Genomic DNA, 6,684 nt, shown 5'->3' with positions numbered 1-6,684 from the left:
AAATGTCGTCTATGCTAAAGAAAGACACCTAGTAGCCTAAAACAGTTCTAGAAATTCCACCAAAAGTTACTCTCTTAGATTGAAGCATGTATACATACCTCATGCTAACCAATTGTGCCTAACAGGTACGAAACTATGTTATCTACTCTAAGTGAATCATTGTGCAATATATGCATGCATTGGAAAAATACACTGCACCCCACAAAAATGTACAAGTAAGTGGTTTTTTCTTTTAATTTATTTTAAAGAATAACTAGCCGATATTGTAATAAGACAATATCATTTATCAAAAAATTTAAAAATAAATAATGAAAAACAAGATTAAAGCAACTAGCAAAATACAAATCTAACATCTCACAGATTCATTGCATTGGTACAGACTAAATTAATGTGTTATGTAAGTTGAATACACTTGACATGTTTGAAAAGTTTATCAGGTTCTCTGTAAGGGAAGCACATCATTAGACTCTTGAGCTAAATTTGAAGGAAGCAGATTTGGCTCACAATAAGGAAGACATATTTACCTTCTGGAAGTTCTGGAGTTGCCTATCAATAAATGGGGGGGGGCACTGTCGTTTAGGTAAGCTGTGGTCTCTGTCACTGTGGGTAATCAATTTTCAGTGCATGTTATAGAACAGCATTGTCCAAAGGAAACAAAATGTGAGGCATGTATGTAATTATACATTTTTTTATCATTATAAAATTTTTCTTTATCATTATAAAAGAACAAAATAGAAGCTGAAATTAAATATTATATTAAATTTAACAAAATATGCACATATATCATTAAACATGTGATCAATATTAAAAATGAGTTACTTTACATTTTTATGCTAAGTATTTGAAATTCCATGTGAATTTCAGTTACCCCTGAAATGTGACTTAGTCATATGTCAATAGTTACACGTGCCTAGTGGCTACCAAATTGGACACTACGGTTAGAAATTTCCCAGAAGGGGTGAGGAATCCATTCTGTAAGGTGAATTCTATTTTTATTGTTTGTTTATTCATTCCATTACTTGATCAAATCACATTAGATGGATGGACTTCCTATCGCATGGAGCAGCTGCATTAGCTGGGTACAGGGAGGGGAAGCCACAGGGAGGAAACTGATTGTTTTCAGGGAAAGGCAACACAGATTGACTATTTCTGCTTCCCAACCTTGAACCAGAAAACACAAGTTTCAACTAACAGAAATTGGTTAGACAAAGGAACAAAACAGTTCAATCTACATTTACTGGCCAATGGCTTTATGTAGAGTATTACGATGAAGTCAAAATCCATGCCCTCACAGAACATAGTACAGAATATGGGGAAGCTAGACATATTTGTGCACATAAAACTAATATCAATCACTGTGAGGGAGTGCCAATCAAGCTCTCTAGGGAGAGTCCTGTAGAACTTAGCAGGGAAAAAAATTATTACTGGCATTTAGAGGAGCCTTCCAGATAAAAGTAATGGGGCTGAGCTGAGCCTTGGAGTATGAGCAGCCTTTGCACAAGGACAGAGGGAATGTTAGTAGAAGCAATGAAGTGAGAATGTCCAAGGAACTTTTTTTTTTTTTTTGGTGGACATAAAGCAGTCTGGATTGCAAGGATACTATTGCTAATCTTTATTGTTCATATGTAACAGGAACAGCTATCTCATTTGGTTTGTGGGATCTTGTCTGACTTAAGAGCCAATGAAAAGGGGATGAAAAAAATTCTCGTGCTTTGTCTTCTTTGTTTCTTCCTTAATTCTATGCTCACTGATAAAAAATGGGCACCTGGTACTTGCTCAAGGCCTACGTGGAAGCTTGGTGAAGAGGGCAAAGGCCTAACTGAAATTAGATCCCTATACCAAACAGATGTATGGAATGTTTCTTGGCCAGAGGAGTAGAGATCAGGCTGGAAGAAGAGGCCAAATGAATAGGCTGCATTTCCGAAGGGAGGATAAAGCCATTTGGTTCAAATTAGGCTGAGTCCAAGATTTCAAATGCTGTAAGAGAAGAGGAGAGATAACAAGCAGTACAGGGTCAAACAGACTTATTGGCATCTCAGCTGGCTCTCTGATACTATTCTAACAACCAGGGCATATGAGATGTGCTGGCTATTTTGGGGAAGAGTTTAAGAAATGAGAACAAAAGATACTTGTTTGCCTGGGTCAAAAACTTTGATCCTATTCTTGATTCCCCTTCTTTTTTCATACATTACATTCAGTTTATCATCAAATCCTGTTGGATCTACTTTCAAAATATACCAAAAACCTGACTGCTTTTTACCGCCTAATTACTGCTACCACACTGGCCCACTGTACCTTCATCTCATACCTTAATAATTGGAATAATCTTCCAGCTATGTCCCCTTCTCTCCTCCCCCCAGCAGAGCAGGATCCTTTTAAAACATGAGTCAGACTACATCATTCTTCTGTTCAAAATGCTTTTTGCTTTCCCAACTCACTCAAAATAGAAATGCATACCTGTGCTCTTATCTAAAACTTCTTACATACCCTGCTGCTTGCCCCCTGCAACTGCCTCTCTGATTTTCTATGCTTTATTGTCTTACTTGCTCACTTTGCACATTGGGTAATAGAGTTTGGATATGTTGTCCCCCCCAAAGCTCCTGTCAAAATATGATACCCAACTTGGCAATGTTGGGAGTGGTTTGGGTCACAGGGGCAGATCCCTCATGAATGGATTAATGATCACCTTGTGATGGGGGGTCATGAGGGAATTCTCGCTCTATTAGGCATTTCAGAAATCTGGAAGGGCACTCCTCCAATCACAGGACAGCAAGCCTAGGAGGACAGAGTTGTTCTGGAGGATTCCCAGGATGCCACTGCCCTCGGGAACCTGCTCCCTGCAACCTAGCCACTCTGGCTGAAGCAGCCCTTCCTCAAGTGGCCCCAAGTGTAGTTCATGCAGCAGCTCTAGAGAGTACAAGCTGAAAACATTGGTGGCATTCACATTGAGTTAAGTCTATAGGCCAGCAAAACTTGAGAGCCGTGGAGGTGTGGCAGCCTCCACCCAGATTTCAGAGGATGTATGGAAAAGCCTGGGGGTCCAGGCAGAGATGCACCTCGGGGCAGAGCTACTACAGAGATCATCTACTAGAGCAGTCCCGGGCAGGAATGTGGAGTCAAGTCCCCCACAGATAGACCCCACCAGGGCAATGTCTAGAAGAGTTGAGGGAACAAGGCTGCCACCAGGACCTCAAAACTGTAGGGCCAGTGGCAATGTACAACACTGGCCTGGAAAAGCCACAGTGCAATGCTCCCAGCAGAGCCATGGGAATGAGGCTGCACAAGGGAGTAGGGACCCAAATGCCCCATTGTGCCCATGATGCAGGACTTGGAGTCAAAGAAGAATATTTTGGAGCTTTAAGATTTAATGTCTGCCCTGCTGGGTTTGGGATTTTTTGGGACTTGTTTCTCCTTTCTTCTGGCCTATTCCTCCCTTTTGGAATGGAAATGTATACCCCAAATCTGTTCCACCATTGCATCTTGGAGGTGGATAAATTTGCTTTTGATTTTTACTGGTTCACAACTAGAAGGAGTTTTGACTTTGGTCACAGATGAGACTTCGGACTTTTAAGTTGGTGCTGGAACAAGCTAAGACTTTTGGGACCTTTGGGATGGAATGATTGTACTTTGCATGTGAGAGTGACATGAATTTTGGGGGGTTGGGGCAGAATGATAGAGTTTAGATGTGTTGTTCCCCCAAAGCTCTTGTCAAAATCTGATCCCCAACTTGGCAATGTTGGGAGCAGTCTGGGTCATGGGGGCAGATCCCTCACTGAATGGATTAACAATGCTCACCCTGTGGGGGCAGGGTCATGAGTGAGTTCTTGCTCTATTAGTTTCTGCTAGAGTCTGTTGTTTTAAAGGAGTCTGGCATCATCTTCTCTCTCTCTCTCTCTCTCTCTCGCTTCCTCTTGCCATGTGATCTGCTTGTACCTGCTGACTGCCATGAGTAGAAGCAGCCTGAGGCCCGTACCACATGCAGCTGTCCCAGAATCATAAGCTAAATAAACCTCTGTTCTTTATAAATTACCTAGTCTCAGGTATTCTGTCATAGCAATGCAAAAATGGACTAATACACTGAGCTTCTTGTTGCTTCTCAAATACTCGTTACCCATCTATCCCACTGCTGGGAATATACCCAGAGGAATGGAAATCATCAAGTCGAAAGTATACCTGTTCTCCAATGTTCATTGCAGCACTCTTTACAATAGCTAAGAGTTGGAACCAGCCCAAATGTCCATCATCAGATGAGTAGATACGGAAACTGTGGTATATCTACACAATGGAATACTACTTTGCTATAAAAAAGAATGAAATACTGCCATTTGTAACAACATGGATGGACCTAGAGAGAATTTTATTAAGTGAAACTAGCCAGGCACAGAAAGAGAAATATCACATGTTCTCACTTATTTGTGGGAGCTAAAAAAAAAATAAATAAATAAATACACAAACAACTAGGGGGTAGGGAAGGAAGAAAACGCAACATTTACAATTCCTTGAAGTTGATATGACGAGCAAACAGAAAGGACGTTGTTGAGAGGGAGGGGGGAGGGAGGGGGCGAGGGGGGAAGGAAGGGGAGGGGGGAGGTAGGGGGAGAGGTAGGAGGGAGGGAGGTTTTGGTAATGGGTCAAAATAATCAACCACATTGTATATTGACAAAATAAAATAAAATTTACAAAAACAAACAAACAAACAAAAACTCCAGTTACAGTTCACCTGCCAGACATTGAACTTTCTATGTCCTCTGTCTGATATGCTGTGTCCTAAGCTATCCACACAACAGGTTCCCTCACTTAATTCCATTTTCTCAGTGATTACCTCTGTAATCACCACAGCAAAAAATTTGACCTCCTTCCCTTATGCCTACAAGTCCCCATTAGTGTGTGATGATTTTCTCCTTAGAATGGATTCCTATCTAACATTTTGTATATAATACTTGTTGATCATGTTCACTGTGGGCCTGTGACACTGAAATATAAGCTCCAAGAAGAAAGAGATTTTTCCTGTTTTATGTTCGGCTATATTCACAGTACACAGTTTTTGGCACATTGTAGGTATTCAATAAAAACATTCTGAATGAATTAATGATTAAATGGGTGTTGCAGAGAGAGCCCAAATATGTACCTATCTTGTCTGACATTAGGTAGATGGTAGATAAAAAGCACTGAACAAAGGATAAAATCAGTTGTTATTCAAGGAACTCAAAAGGTATTTTTTTATGCAGCTGGGTAGGCAGGGAATGCTTCATGGAAATATATCAGATTAGCTTGAGGCAATACCAAGGGGCAGAGAAGGAAAGCAGACATCCCATACCGAGGAATCCTAGGAGCAAAGTGGGATGTAAAACAAATTGAGTGCAGGCATTATTTCACATGTCACAGATGCACAGCAAATCTAACTTAAAAAAGGAAATTATCATATAGATTAGGCTAATTTTTATTTCAATCACTTTTGCCTTCCTGATGGCAGGTAAATTAATCTTAGGTACTGTTGATCATGACTGAGAAATGGACACATCCCACACCAACGTGGCAGTTTAGGTAAGTTTTAGAGCTAGAATCAACTCCAGGAGAAAGAGTGGGAGGGAAAATATTCTGAATGCAAGTGAATTTTAAACCAGAATTGCTGCAATTGAATCTTAACCAGGTTACCTGGAATTAGCAACGTGTAATCTGTCTGTCTGTCTGTTTGTCTATATCTAGACCAGTTAATGTAGGCATCATACTGTTTGCTAGTAGGCCCTAGATGACTTTCACGACAGGGAAAATTCATTCAATTCCTGTTTTTTCTATCCTACCCTCCAGCCATCCCCAGAATGTAAGTAGTGGAATATATACTATCTTTCTTCTGTTCCTTCTATTTTTTTTTTTCCTTCCAAGAAACTTTTTCTGTTTGTTGCTATCTACACATATTAATAGTGATATTTTATCATTTCAATTCATTTTTCTTCCCCCCTTTCATTTTTTTCTTACAGTACCAAAAAAAGTGACCCCTAAATGCTATTAATGTAAATTAGCAAAGACTGGCCAACTTTTCTTTCATCCCATTTCCTTTAATTTGGAAGCATGCATAGTATGCATAGACTAAACAATAACCAACAAGAGGTAAAAGTATTAAAACAAAACAAACAAAACCAAAAAACTGAAGTTATACTCTACCTTCAAGCACACATCGTGCTTTCAATACAGCTTATCAAGGTTTCTTCTCCATTTCCTATCTCCAGCCCATCTCTCCTCAGCCGAGCTTGCTTCCTGGTTTCTGTGGAGCCTCCTGTTGCACTGCCTGTCCGCACTTCTTTATACTTTGTCATCTGAGATAATGCCCTTGGGTTTTATAAAGACCTCCTCGTTCTCTACCATCTTCATATCTCAACCTTCTCTTTAATGAACTTCCTGCTTCTCTAGGTCACCACATTATTTTGTTTTCTTGTCTGTTTATCACTCTGACTGCATTGCTTAAGCTCTTTCTCTTGGTTTTATTCTTTGACCATAACTATTGCATCACCTAAGTCTGCACATGAGAAACAATCAAAGTAACAGCAGTAAACCACTTGAGTTTTTTCCAAAGGAAAAGGCATTCTGGATTTAAAAAAAAAAAAAAAATATATATATATATATATATATATATATAATTTATTTATTTATTTATTTATTTATTTATTTATTTATTTATCAATATAT

The sequence above is a fragment of the Cynocephalus volans genome, chromosome 14, assembly GCF_027409185.1.
Source record: "Cynocephalus volans isolate mCynVol1 chromosome 14, mCynVol1.pri, whole genome shotgun sequence".
Classification (NCBI taxonomy): Eukaryota; Metazoa; Chordata; class Mammalia; order Dermoptera; family Cynocephalidae; genus Cynocephalus; species Cynocephalus volans.
Note: the sequence above shows the minus strand (reverse complement) of the source record.